The sequence below is a fragment of the Ranitomeya imitator genome, chromosome 4 (assembly GCF_032444005.1).
Source record: "Ranitomeya imitator isolate aRanImi1 chromosome 4, aRanImi1.pri, whole genome shotgun sequence".
NCBI lineage: Eukaryota > Metazoa > Chordata > Amphibia > Anura > Dendrobatidae > Ranitomeya > Ranitomeya imitator.
The window spans coordinates 8,376,268-8,391,869 of record NC_091285.1 but is presented as its reverse complement, the minus strand read 5'-3'; the positions used below and the strand labels follow the sequence as shown (position 1 = coordinate 8,391,869).

Here is a 15,602-nt window from a genome sequence, read left to right as displayed (position 1 = left end):
GATCTTATCATGTATCTCTGTATACAGGGAGCTCCCCCTAGTGGTGACTGCAGACAGAATCTTATCATGTATCTCTGTATACAGGGAGCTCCCCCTAGTGGTGGCTGCAGACAGGATCTTATCATGTATCTCTGTATACATGGAGCTCCCCCTAGTGGTGGCTGCAGACAGGATCTCAGGGCCGCCATCAGGGCATTACAGCCATTACTGCTGTATGGGGCCCGGTCAGCAGCAGTACACAGAGGGGCCCGCAGATCCGGGGCCCCACTGTTGTGCTTCTACTGATCGGGCCCCATCATGTAGTAAAATACTGTGCACTGCGGCGCTGGGGCCCGGGAGCCTTTTTGGAGCTGTGCACGGCCGTCTCACCTAGTCGGCTGCACAGCTCCTGCTCGGCTGTGGCTAGAATGTATGGGCTCCCTGCAGGTCCTGACTACAGCCCATACATTCTAGCCGTCTCAGTAGTGAATGTGCTAGAATGTAGGGGCTCCTGTCAGGTCCTCTCAGCAGCCCCCCATACATTCTAGCTGCTGCTTCACTGCTGGAAACACTAGACGCCCCGGGAACGACTGAGGTAAGTATAAAAAACATTTTTGTTTTTTTAATAGGTGAGGTGAGGTGGGGGGGAGTGAGACTGCAGATGATGGGGTGTGTTTTAGGGAGTACTGTACATGATGAAATAATAGGGGGCTGCAAATGATAAAGTGTATTTGAGGGGGTACTACACATGAAATGATTGGGGCTGCAAATGAAGTAAGGGGGACTGCAGATGAAGTGAAGGGGGGATAGGGGACTGCAAATGATGATGTGGGGGTGATGGGGACTGCAAATGATGTGGGGGGACTGCAAATGATGATGTGGGGGTGATGGGGACTGCAAATGATGATGTGGGGGTGATGGGGACTGCAAATGATGATGTGGGGGTGATGGGGACTGCAAATGATGATGTGGGGGTGATGGGGACTGCAAATGATGATGTGGGGGTGATGGGGACTGCAAATGATGTTGGGGGACTGCAAATGATGATGTGGGGTGATGGGGACTGCAAATGATGTGGGGGTGATGGGAACTGCAAATGATGATGTGGGGGGGATGGGGACTGCAAATGATGATGTGGGGTGATGGGGACTGCAAATGATGTGGGGGTGATGGAGACTGCAAATGATGTGGGGGTGATGGAGACTGCAAATGATGTGGGGGTGATGGAGACTGCAAATGATGATGTGGGGGTGATGGGGACTGCAAATGATGTTGGGGGACTGCAAATGATGATGTGGGGGTGATGGGGACTGCAAATGATGTTGGGGGACTGCAAATGATGATGTGGGGGTGATGGGGACTGCAAATGATGTGGGGGTGATGGAGACTGCAAATGATGATGTGGGGGTGATGGGGACTGCAAATGATGTTGGGGGACTGCAAATGATGATGTGGGGGTGATGGGGACTGCAAATGATGTGGGGGTGATGGGGACTGCAAATGATGTGGGGGTGATGGGAACTGCAAATGATGTGGGGGTGATGGAGACTGCAAATGATGTGGGGTGATGGAGACTGCAAATGATGATGTGGGGGTGATGGGGACTGCAAATGATGTTGGGGGACTGCAAATGATGATGTGGGGGTGATGGGGACTGCAAATGATGTTGGGGGACTGCAAATGATGATGTGGGGGTGATGGGGACTGCAAATGATGTGGGGGTGATGGGGACTGCAAATGATGTGGGGGTGATGGGAACTGCAAATGATGTGGGGGTGATGGAGACTGCAAATGATGTGGGGTGATGGAGACTGCAAATGATGATGTGGGGGTGATGGGGACTGCAAATGATGTTGGGGGACTGCAAATGATGATGTGGGGGTGATGGGGACTGCAAATGATGTGGGGGTGATGGGGACTGCAAATGATGTGGGGGTGATGGAGACTGCAAATGATGATGTGGGGGTGATGGGGACTGCAAATGATGTTGGGGGACTGCAAATGATGATGTGGGGGTGATGGGGACTGCAAATGATGTTGGGGGACTGCAAATGATGATGTGGGGGTGATGGGGACTGCAAATGATGATGTGGGGGTGATGGGAACTGCAAATGATGTGGGGGGACTGCAAATGATGATGTGGGGGTGATGGGGACTGCAAATGATGTGGGGGTGATGGGAACTGCAAATGATGTGGGGGTGATGGAGACTGCAAATGATGTGGGGGTGATGGAGACTGCAAATGATGATGTGGGGGTGATGGGGACTGCAAATGATGTTGGGGGACTGCAAATGATGATGTGGGGGTGATGGGGACTGCAAATGATGTGGGGGTGATGGGAACTGCAAATGATGTGGGGGTGATGGAGACTGCAAATGATGATGTGGGGGTGATGGGGACTGCAAATGATGTTGGGGGACTGCAAACGATGTGGGGGTGATGGGGACTGCAGATGATGATGGGGGGTGATGGGGACTGCAAATGATGTGGGGGGACTGCAAATGATGATGTGGGGGTGATGGGGACTGCAAATGATGTGGGGGTGATGGGGACTGCAAATGATGATGTGGGAGATGGGGACTGCAAATGATGTGGGGGTGATGGGAATTGCAAATGATGTGGGGGGGATGGGGATAGGTAATGATGTGGGAGTGATAGGGACTGCAGATGATGAAGTGTGTTTGAGGGGGTTCTGCACATGATGAAATGATAGGGGGCTGCAAATGATGAAGTAAGGGGGACTGCAGATGAAGTGACGGGGGGGATAGGGGACTAAATGATGATAGGGGACTAAATGATGAAGTGGGGGTGATGGGGACTGCACATGAAGTGAGTGTGAGGGACGTGGACAGCAATTGAATTGAACTTGGGGGTGGGAAGAGCAAATGATGTATTGAAGGTGGGGAGAGCAAATAATGAATTTTGAGGGTGGGGAAGATCAATTGATAATGAATAGAGGGTGGGAGAGAGAGAAGACGTGGCAATGAATTGAGGCAGAAGGGGCATGTAACTATAATGAATTGGGGTAAGGGTTAGAGCGGGAGGTACATAGTGGGTTCGTTGAGGATAAAGTAACTGGTAATAAATTGGAAGAATACAGGTGCTAATTAATTTATATATTAAATGAGGAAAGTGGCTATATACAGATAGTGGGGGCACAGTGGCGGATTATAATTTATATTTGGAATGGTGGGTTGCATAATAACCAATTATATATTAATGGTGGGTGAACGTCTGTAGTCAGATGTGTAGTGTAGAAGAAAGGGAAAAAATGGGGAATGTGCTCTGGAAGCGGTGCTCTAGATAACTGTGTTATTTTATGCAGATGAGACGAGTCCTGGCAGAAAGAAGTGATAGCGGTCTGCGCTGGATTAAAAAGAAACGCAAAGATGAAGGACTTTAGCTAGAGACGTCACTGGTGAGTATGTTACCTGTACACTGACACCATACACTGTATACTGTATACAGTGCTCCTGTGTATAATGTCACTGGTGATCACTATACTATCTGTACACTATACACTATATACAGAGCTCCTGTGTATAATGTCACTAGTGATCGCTGTATTACATGTACACTATACACTATATACAGAGCTCCTGTGTATAATGTCACTAGTGATCACTATATTATCTGTACACTATACACTATATACAGAGCTCCTGTGTATAATGTCACTAGTGATCGCTGTATTACATGTACACTGACACTATATGAAGAGTTCCTGTGTATAATGGCATCGGCGACCACTGTATTACCTGTACACACACTGCATACTAAGTACAGATCTCCTGTGTATAATGGCATTTATGGTGATAGTATTTTTTTTTTTATTAATGATCAGTATTGTACTATTCAGTCACAATGTGGTGGTAATATGTTGTCCGGCCATGGTGTAGCGGTATTTGTTCCTTGTATGTTGGCTGCAGACAGGATCTTATCATGTATCTCTGTATACAGGGAGCTCCACCTAGTGGTGGCTGCAGACAGGATCTTATCATGTATCTCTGTATACAGGGAGCTCCCCCTAGTGGTGGCTGCAGACAGGATCTTATCATGTATCTCTATACAGGGAGCTCCCCCTAGTGGTGGCTGCAGACAGGATCTTATCATGTATCTCTGTATACAGGGAGCTCCCCCTAGTGGTGGCTGCAGACAGGATCTTATCATGTATCTCTGTATACAGGGAGCTCCCCCTAGTGGTGGCTGCAGACAGGATCTTATGTATCTCTGTATACAGGGAGCTCCCCCTAGTGGTGGCTGCAGACAGGATCTCATCATGTATCTCTATACAGGGAGCTCCCCCTAGTGGTGACTGCAGACAGGATCTTATCATGTATCTCTGTATACAGGGAGCTCCCCCTAGTGGTGGCTGCAGACAGGATCTTATCATGTATCTCTGTATACAGGGAGCTCCCCCTAGTGGTGGCTGCAGACAGGATCTTATCATGTATCTCTGTATACAGAGAGCTCCCTCTAGTGGTGGCTGCAGACAGGATCTTATCATGTATCTCTGTATACAGGGAGCTCCCCCTAGTGGTGGCTGCAGACAGGATCTTATCATGTATCTCTGTATACAGGGAGCTCCCCCTAGTGGTGGCTGCAGACAGGATCTTATCATGTATCTCTGTATACAGGGAGCTCCCCCTAGTGGTGACTGCAGACAGGATCTTACCATGTATCTCTGTATACAGGCAGCTCCCTCTAGTGGTGGCTGCAGACAGGATCTTATCATGTATCTCTGTATACAGGCAGCTCCCCCTAGTGGTGGCTGCAGACAGGATCTTATCATGTATCTCTGTATACAGGGAGCTCCCCCTAGTGGTGGCTGCAGACAGGATCTTATCATGTATCTCTGTATACAGGGAGCTCCCCCTAGTGGTGACTGCAGACAGGATCTTACCATGTATCTCTGTATACAGGCAGCTCCCTCTAGTGGTGGCTGCAGACAGGATCTTACCATGTATCTCTGTATACAGGGAGCTCCCCCTAGTGGTGGCTGCAGACAGGATCTTACCATGTATCTCTGTATACAGGGAGCTCCCCCTAGTGGTGGCTGCTGGTAAATGTAATGTGAGGATTTATTTTTGCAGGGAGACTGAGGGCTCACAGTTTTATAGTCCTTATATATATATATGATCAGTCTTGTGAATGTTCCGCTTCTAGTTCTGTTTTCACACTGATAATTTCTATTCTTAGGCTGGGATAAGAGCTTTACAATCTTGTGACTCTCCTGATATCGCAGCTCTTCAGATATGGTCTTAGAATAAATGAAATACTTGTCTCCATGTTGGGTTGATCTGTGTTGTCCGCACATGTGGTTGTAATAGCTGCATCTTATTTTGATAGCGGTGCTGCTGTATCTGAGCGTCCGCTACACTGGCGGAGAAAAGACGAATAGTGATCGCCATCTACTGGACAAAATGGGGATAACATGAGCCAGTTCAGGGGCGGACATAGCGCCTGTGCAGCTGCATCGGTGCCATAGATGGAGGGGGACCGCCAACACCAGCACCTATTTCAGATTGATGTGCATCTGAGGACCCTCCAGCTCTCTGCACTGCAATGCACGCCACTGGATAATGAGATATTATATGAACGGCCCAGGATGGGGACATCATACATTGGAGGGGCCCAGGATGGGGACATTGTACTATGAAGGGGCCCAGGATGGGGACATTATACAATGGAGGGCCCAGGATGGGGACATTGTACTATGAAGGGGCCCAGGATGGGGACATTATACAATGGAGGGGCTCAGGATGGGGACATTGTACTATGAAGGGGCCCAGGGTTGGGACATTATACAATGGAGGGGCCCAGGATGGGGGATATTATACAATGGAGGAGCAGAGGATGGGGGACATTAATCATTATACAATGGACGGGTCCAGGGTTGGGACATTATATAATGGAGGGTCCAGGATGGGGGATATTATACAATGGAGGGGCCCAGGATGGGGGATATTATACAATGGAGGGGTCCAGGATGGGGGACATTATACAATGGAGGGGCCCAGGATGGGGGACATTATACAATGGAGGGGTCCAGGATGGGGGACATTATACAATGGAGGGGCCCAGGATGGGGTCATTATGCAATGGAGGGGTCCAGGATGGGGACATTATATAATGGAGGGTCCAGGATGGGGTCATTATGCAATGGAGGGGTCCAGGATGGGGACATTATATAATGGAGGGGCCCAGGATGGGGGATATTATACAATGGAGGAGCAGAGGATGGGGGACATTAATCATTATACAATGGAGGGGTCCAGGATGGGGGATATTATACAATGGAGGGGTCCAGGATGGGGGACATTATACAATGGAGGGGTCCAGGATGGGGGACATTATACAATGGAGGGGCCCAGGATGGGGGACATTATACAATGGAGGGGTCCAGGATGGGGGACATTATACAATGGAGGGGCCCAGGATGGGGGACATTATACAATGGAGGGGTCCAGGATGGGGACATTATGCAATGGAGGGGTCCAGGGTTGGGACATTATATAATGGAGGGTCCAGGATGGGGGATATTATACAATGGAGGGGTCCAGGATGGGGACATTATGCAATGGAGGGGTCCAGGATGGGGACATTATATAATGGAGGGTCCAGGATGGGGACATTATGCAATGGAGGGGTCCAGGATGGGGACATTATGCAATGGAGGGGTCCAGGATGGGGACATTATATAATGGAGGGTCCAGGATGGGGACATTATGCAATGGAGGGGTCCAGGATGGGGACATTATGCAATGGAGGGGTCCAGGATGGGGACATTATGCAATGGAGGGGTCCAGGATGGGGACATTATATAATGGAGGGTCCAGGATGGGGACATTATGCAATGGAGGGGTCCAGGATGGGGACATTATACCATGGAGGGGCCCAGGATTGGGGACATTATTATTATACAGGTGTTGAATATGTCTGTCCTTATAAGATCTAGAAGGCTACAAGGGCCCACACATCGTACCGATATGTAGTTAGGAGCCAAATTTTGCTCAGACCCCAATAACTTCCACCGTCACCCCCTAGTTCATTATGAGGCTATCAGGGGGGTATAATAATCCGCAGGATAAAAGTCAGCAACTTACATAAGAAAATGCAGAAATCTCATTCACTTCGCCTGCACTGTAGAACATTGCATAGTTTCCTGAACAAATCCATGCGGAAAAAATGCTGCAACAATGCAATGTGTGGACATGGCCGTAACATGAATTTGGGTGAAGAGTCATAGAAACTGATTACGATAATTTACATTTATTGTGTGTGCAAATTACAGCCACTGGGGGGCACAGCGCCGCGCATCAGTGTGTATCGTGACTGGTGGGGGTCATAGTATTGTAAGGGTGGGGTACATATCTGTATGTATACGATGTATGTGACCTTGTTATTTTCAGGGCTGTGGAGATCACCGTGACGAGATGATTCGTGGCTGGGAGATGTCAATGTGAAGGTCTGACCAGGTGGAGAAGAAACAACAGACAACGAGTCTCATGACGTGACGTCGGCGGTCACTGGATGCAGGAATTCTGTTATTTGTAGTCCACAGTCTCACACTCCTGTAATACGTCCATGTGCTGACAGGTTATTTCATCGGACGGCACTCGGACTCATAGAGTTTCATAGATGTTTTCACATATATGAAAAAAATCACGAATCCGAGAATGAGATCTACGTAACTCAGAGCATGTCCTGTTCTGATTGAATACGAGGACACACACAATGGGTCTGTGTGCTGTCGAGCAAAAAAATCAGACAGCACACTGATAAAGAAATGTAGACTAATTACATATAGCCCCATCCCTTAGTATATAGTATATGTTCTTGCTCTATACAGCACAGTCCCTTAGTATATAGTGTATGTTCTTGCTTTATATAGTACTGTCCCTTAGTATATAGTGTACGTTCGTGTCATATATAACACAGTCCATTATTATACAGTGCACATTCTTGTTGTATATTGCACTGTCCCTTAGTTTATAGTGTACATTCTTGTTACATATAGTGCTGTCCCTTAGTATTTAGTGTACATTATTGCAGGGCCGGTTTTAGACAAAGTGGGGCCCTAGGCAAAAATTTAAAGTGGGGGCCCCAAATGATAACATTGCACTGTGGCCCCCATATTTAGGGGCCTTATATCGGCCAACGGGTCTGCCACTATTAGCTGTACGCAGGGGCGTTGATAGGGTCAGAAAAGATTGGGGGCCCAAGACAAAGAGTTGCCCCCAACCCCCTGTTAATTTTTATTTCTAACTCTTCAGATACAGTTAGGGCCAGAAATATTTGGACAGTGACACAATTTTCGCGAGTTGGGCTCTGCATGCCACCACATTGGATTTGAAATGAAACCTCTACAACAGAATTCAAGTGCAGATTGTAACGTTTTATTTGAAGGGTTGAACAAAAATATCTGATAGAAAATGTAGGAATTGTACACATTTCTTTACAAACACTCCACATTTTAGGAGGTCAAAAGTAATTGGACAAATAAACATAACCCAAACAAAATATTTTTATTTTCAATATTTTGTTGCAAATCCTTTGGAGGCAATCACTGCCTTAAGTCTGGAACCCATGGACATCACCAAACGCTGGGTTTCCTCCTTCTTAATGCTTTGCCAGGCCTTTACAGCCGCAGCCTTCAGGTCTTGCTTGTTTGTGGGTCTTTCCGTCTTAAGTCTGGATTTGAGCAAGTGAAATGCATGCTCAATTGGGTTTAGATCTGGAGATTGACTTGGCCATTGCAGAATGTGCCACTTTTTGGCACTCATGAACTCCTGGGTAGCTTTGGCTGTATGCTTGGGGTCATTGTCCATCTGTACTATGAAGCGCCGTCCAATCAACTTTGCAGCATTTGGCTGAATCTGGGCTGAAAGTATATCCCGGTCCACTTCAGAATTCATCCGGCTACTCTTGTCTGCTCTTATGTCATCAATATACACAAGTGACCCAGTGCCATTGAAAGCCATGCATGCCCATGCCATCACGTTGCCTCCACCATGTTTTACAGAGGGTGTGGTGTGCCTTGGATCATGTGCCGTTCCCTTTCTTCTCCCCATCATTCTGGTACAGGTTGATCTTTGTCTCATCTGTCCATAGAATACTTTTCCAGAACTGAGCTGGCTTCTTGAGGTGTTTTTCTGTCTATTTTTGGTATTGATGAATGGTTTGCATCTAGATGTGAACCCTTTGTATTTACTGTCATGGAGTCTTCTCTTTACTGTTGACTTAGAGACAGATACACCTACTTCACTGAGAGTGTTCTGGACTTCAGTTGATGTTGTGAACGGGTTCTTCTTCACCAAATTAAGTATGCGGCGATCATCCACCACTGTTGTCATCCGTGGACGCCCAGGCCTTTTTGAGTTCCCAAGCTCACCAGTCAATTCCTTTTTTCTCAGAATGTACCCAACTGTTGATTTTGCTACTCCAAGCATGTCTGCTATCTCTCTGATGGATTTTTTCTTTTTTTTCAGCCTCAGGATGTTCTGCTTCACCTCAATTGAGAGTTCCTTTGACCGCATGTTGTCTGCTCACAGCAACAGCTTCCAAATGCAAAACCACACACCTGGAATCCACCCCTGACCTTTTAACTACTTCATTGATTACAGGTTAACGAGGGAGACGCCTTCAGAGTTAATTGCAGCCCTTAGAGTCCATTGTCCAATTTCTTTTGGTCCCTTGAAAAAGAGGACGCTATGCATTACAGAGCTATGATTCCTAAACCCTTTCTCCGATTTGGATGTGGAAACTATCATATTGCAGCTGGGAGTGTGCACTTTCAGCCCATATTATATATATAATTGTATTTCTGAACATGTTTTTGTAAACAGCTAAAATAACAAAACTTGTGTCACTGTCCAAATATTTCTGGCCCTAACTGTAAAACAGTGCTAACTCTCTGAGAACAGATAATGTAGTAGATGTCACCTGCAGTCCTATGTAACACCACAGATAGACATAGCGTTTCAGAGTAAGACTGTGTTCACATGCAGCATTTTTTTCAGTAGCCAAAACCTTTTCTATTAGCAGTAAAAATGTTGCGTTCAAAACCCTGTTTTTCAGCTTGTTTTGTGGTGTTCTTCACACTTTTTTCAGCTTTTTTTTTTTGGAGTGAGGATGTTTGTTTTGTCTACAGTATGTTTGAGGCCACGTTCACACGTTGAGTGTTTGGTCAGTATTTCACATCAGCATGTGTAAGCCAAAACCAGGAGGGTGAGAACTACAGAAGTGGTGACGTGTTTCCCAGGCTATGTGCACACGCTGCGGATTTTGCTGCGGATCTGCAGCAGTTTTCCATGCGGTGTACAGTACCATGTAAACGTCTGGAAAACAAAATCCGCAGTGCACATGCTGCAGAAAATACCGCGCGGAAACGCTGCGTTGTATTTTCTGCAGCATGTCAATTCTTTGAGCGGATTCCGCAGCGTTTTACACAATAGGAATCCACAGGTGAAAAACGCTGTTGAAAACCGCACAAAAACCGCGGTAATTCTACGATAAATCTGCGGTAAATCTGCAGATAAAGCTGAGGGGATTTAAAAAGTGCTACAGTTCTGAAATCCAGTCAGAAAACAAACAAGCGCATGCAGGAGATTTCGGAAATGTTTTGCTGGCACTTTATAAAGCAGCTTTTCGCCATGTTCAGATGCAGAAGTTTTGCAGCTTTTTCTTCTGCAAATAAGAAGTTTACAGCATTTTACAGCACAAGCAAAAACTGAGATTTTCAGAAATCTCCTGCACGCCCTTTTATTTCCCCCGACAGAATTTCACAACTGCAGCGTTTTTAAATCTGCAGCGTGTCACTTTCAGCAATTTTTTTCACCCGTAGAAAGCAATGAAAAAGTTTAAAACATGCTGCAAATGTTGCAATGTTGTTTTTTGCTGCGTTTTTTGTGAATAGCACTAACTTTATTAAACATGTACTGTAGACAAAATGCATACTGTAAAAAAAACAAACAGCAAAAGCTCCAAGGGTGTGTGCCCACAATCAGTAAACTCTGCGGGTCGGCTACTGTGTTCTTGTGCAGTGTCCAACCCGCAGCGGCCAGATGTTACAGCATAGTGGATGGGATTTCAAGAAATTCCATCTCTACTATGCGTGCACTGACACCCGCACCTCACCTGCGGAGATGGACATGCGGCGCGTCTCTCCAGACTGCAGCATGCCAATTTATCTGGCGTAGACACGAGTCTCCACAAGAGAAATCTCACCCGTGCAATGTATAGGATGCGGTGATTCCGCAGAGATCAATGAACACACGCGGAGTCACCTGTGTTCAAAAGATGGCAGCACTTTGGACGCAGCACGTGTCCGCTGCGTCCAAGGTGCTGCCATTTCCGGATCCTCTGCACATACCCTAAAAATGGGTGTTTTGAAAGCAATGTTTTTACTGCCAGGAGAGCAGGCTTTGGCTGCAAAAAAAAAAAATGCACCAAAAACGCTGATTCCTATGCTCACCTGTACTATATGTGTGTATGGTTTATCCTTATTATTTCACGTGGGAATTCATTTATTTCTATATAATAAATACCCTGATTCAGCAGACAATAGCCCTGTCTTGTGTCATCCAGACTGTAGTGACAGCAGATCGCACTTTCAGATTACAAGCAGTGACTGTGGTCAGAGCCAATGGCTGCTGTATGTGACTGTGAATCCTGATCATACAGCAAACAGCACAGAGCTCTGGGAGCACATGAGTAAATCACAGCACTGAGGGGGTCTCAAGGGGGGTTTGGGAGAGACGCCACTGCTGTACACCCTCTGGGTACTTCATACAGGGGCTGCAGAGGTAGGGGGCCCCCTTTCTAGGTGGGGGCCCCAGGCATCTGCCTGGTCTGCCTGTGCCAAACGCTGGCCCTGCATTATTGTTATATACAGCGCTGTTCCTTAGCATATAGTGTATGTTCTTGTTATATACAGCGCTGTCCCTTACTATATAGTTTATGTTCTTGTCATATATAACACTGTCCATTAGTATATAGTGAAATATTTAGAATTGAGAGTCCTCAGTGGTTGATACCTTTTAATGACTAAATGAAAAGATGGTAACAAATTGCAAACTTTCGAGACTACACAGGTCTCTTCATCAGGCAAAGACTAAAACAAATTCTGAAGAATCACATATTTATGCACAACACAGCACAGAAAAGAAAAGGGGGGAAAACCATGGATAAGACCGGTGACATGAAGCAGAATTACTATGAGTGATAAACAGTTATGTCCATAAATATTGGGCCAGCTCTTAGATAAGGAATATTTTATTGGAGTCTGGTCTCTGTTGTGATGGCCCCTTATAGCCTGAGGGGCAAGTTCCTTAGTTGATGTAAAAAGACATAAATCCGTGTGACACATTCATTCCTGCAGTGTGAGTGTCAAAGGTCGTCATCAGTTTATATTCCCAGACTCTTCTGTCTCTCTGAGATTTGAAGTTACCTTTTAACACAAGTAATTTCATGTCCATAATGTTATGATTTGGGAGACAGAAATGTTTGGCCACAGGTAGATCTATTCTTTTTTTCTCTTATTGTGTGGCGTGTTGTGAATTCTGTTGTCGAACTCCCTCCTGTGGTCGTGAATGGTACTTCGGCGAGTTCTGTCCATGGACTCCCTCTGGTGGCTATGAGTGAAGCTGCTGCTTCTGAGGTTCCTTACACAGGTGACGTGGTTTATCCTTTGGTTGGCTGCTCTATTTAACTCCACTCAGATCGTTACTCCGTGCCAGCTGTCAATGTTCCTGCTTTGGTTCAGCTCGCTCTTGGATCTTTCTGGTGACCTGCCTTCTCCTGCAGAAGCTAAGTTCCTGATAGTATCTTATTCGTTCATTGTTTCCTTGTCCAGCTGGATATAATGATTTTGTCTTGCTTGCTGGAAGCTCTGGGATGCAGAGTGGCCCCTCCGCACCGTGAGTCGGTGCGGAGGTCTTTTTGCACACTCTGCGTGGTCTTTTGTAGTTTTTGTGCTGACCGCAAAGATACCTTTCCTATCCTCTGTCTATTTAGTAAGTCTGGCCTCCCTTTGCTGGAACTTGTTTCATTTCTGCGTTTGTGACTTCATCTTTACTCACAGTCATTATATGTGGGGGGCTGCCTTTTCCTTTGGGGAATTTCTCTGAGGCAAGGTAGGCTTTATTTTCTATCTCTAGGGCTAGCTAGCTCTGAGGCTGTGACGAGGCGCCTAGGGAGCGTCAGGAGCGCTCCACGGCTATTTCTAGTGTGTGTGATAGGATTATGGGTTGCGGTCAGCAGAGTTCCCACGTCCCAGAGCCTGTCCTGTGTGAGTTTAACTATCAGGTCGTGTCGGGTGCTCCTAACCACCAGGTCATAACAGTGGCGGTGAGAATTTGTCCTTGTTTTCAGCTTCTGCCCTGTCTCCCCCACATACAGACCCCCAGTTGCACATTTAGTACATATAATTAAGTACACCCCATTAGAAGTGATGCAGCTGAAAGTACCTGGGATCTTGTAGTCCTGATGTGAGTTGGGATCTTTATCTTGTCCGTGGTCATTATAAATGGACGGGTTTTACATTTTTTTCTGGTTGCAAGGAAAGGTTCTTGCAGCTGTTGGAGAGGACAGGGAGCTTCTGACAATGACGCTTCTTAGATTTGGGGGCTGCCTAAAACACAGTAGCGGGGGGTCTGGAGGATTGTTAGCGGCATCTTTTTGTAGTAAAGGTTGTAATTTCCGTGCAGCTCCCCTCAGCACCTCCAGATTTGGATTGTAGGTGACCACCAGAGGCTCCCGGTTATTTTCTTCTTTAGCTTTGTAATGTAGCAGGTGATTCCTTGATATTCCGGTGGTTCTTGTAATCTGGTTTTCAATTGTTCTTGGATGATCGCCCTGATTCAAAAAGGTCTTTCTGAGGCGACCGAGGTGTTCATCCCTATCCATGGGGTTGGAACATATACGATTGTATCTGATGGCTTGGCTGTAGACAATGGAGTTTATGTGTTTTGGATGGAAACTGTCCCATTTCAGGTATGTTGGACGGTCGTTTGGCTTCTGATACAGGGATGTCTCTATTTTATTGTTCTGCAGCTTAATGATGGTGTCCAAAGTTAGTATATAGTGTACATTCTTGTTGTATATTGCACTGTCCCCTTAGTTTATTTTGTAAATTCTTGTTATATATAGTGCTGTCCCTTGGTATATAGTGTACATTCTTGTTATATATAGTACAGTCTTTTAATATATAGTGTACGTTCTTGTTATATACAGTATCGTCCTTTAGAATATATTGTAAATTCTTGTTATATTTTGCGCCATCCCTTAGTATATATAGTGTACATTCTTATATATAGTGCAGTCCCTTAGCATATAGTGTACTTTCTTGTTATATATAGTGCCATCCCTTAGTATATACTGTACTTTCTTGTGATATATAGTGCCATCCTTAATTACATAGTTTCCTCTTAAGCAACATCTCAAGACATCAGCCAGAAACGTAAAGCTTGGACGGAAATGGGTCTTCCAAATGTACAATGACACGAAGCATACTGCCAAAATGACAACAAACTGGCTTCAGGATAACAAAGTCAATGTTTGGAGCAGCCATCATAAAGCCCTCATCTCAATCCTATGGAAAATTTATGGGCAAAGCTGAAAAGGCCGGTGCGAGCAAAGCGACCTACAAGCCTGGATCAGTTACACCAGTGTTGTCAGGAGGAATGGGCCCAAATTCCCACCAACTATTGTGAGAAGCTTGTGGAAGGAGATCCCAAACGTCTAACCCAAGATGTTCAGTGTAAGGGCAGTGGCGCAAAATACTAATGAAATGGATGGAAACTTTTGACTTTGCAGTAATAAAAATGCCGTAACACATTCTCTCTCTCTCATTATTCTTGTATTTGGCAAATATTAATATTTATGGTAATACTAATTGTCCTAAAACAGGAAAGGTTTATTCTGATTTCATGTCAGATATTTAGAAAAATCTGCAGATGTGTCTGTATATACAGTGGATGGAAATGTCTGGTTTCAACTGTATAACATGTCCCTTATTATGTACCATCCTCCTAGTTATGTATGGGGCAGTCCCTTATTATATAACATCCAGTCTTGTCTCACTATTACATGGTATCATCTTTTGTTATGTACAGCATCGTCCCTTATACAGTGTATTCTCATTTCTTGTCATTCACAGCGCCATCTCTATAGTACATAATCCTCTCTTGTTAGATATAAAATGACTGCTGATGTAGCAGCCGGTGACCAGTCCATCAGCTCCTCCATTAGAAAAGAACCTTTCCCATGCTCTATCAGCAGTCATTGCATTATATATCTAGCAAGAGATGACACTATGAAATAAAGAGAGGGAGTTATAGATTAGTAAAATAATAAGAGAATACGATATGAAAGGAACGGTGATGTACATAACAAAGGAGGGCACTGTGTAATAACGGACGGTAATATACATAACAAAAGGGTACTAAGTAGTAAGGGATGGTAAGATACATAATAAGAAAAGGCACTATGTAATAAGAGACGGTTATATAAATAACTAGATGGTGGCCCGATTCTAACGCATCAGGTATTCTAGAATATGTATGTATGTATATAGCAGCCACATAGTATATAGCACAGGCCACGTAGTATATAGGAGCCA

General features: G+C 45.5%; 1 long non-coding RNA gene across 1 annotated transcript; it reads left to right on the top strand.

The window, feature by feature from the left end:
- Window positions 1-448: 448 nt before the first annotated feature.
- On the top strand, window positions 449-14,801 carry LOC138675003 (uncharacterized). Its single transcript, XR_011320623.1, has 3 exons — window positions 449-574; window positions 3,306-3,398; window positions 14,415-14,801. It is a non-coding gene; the product is annotated as an uncharacterized lncRNA (long non-coding RNA).
- Window positions 14,802-15,602: the final 801 nt, after the last annotated feature.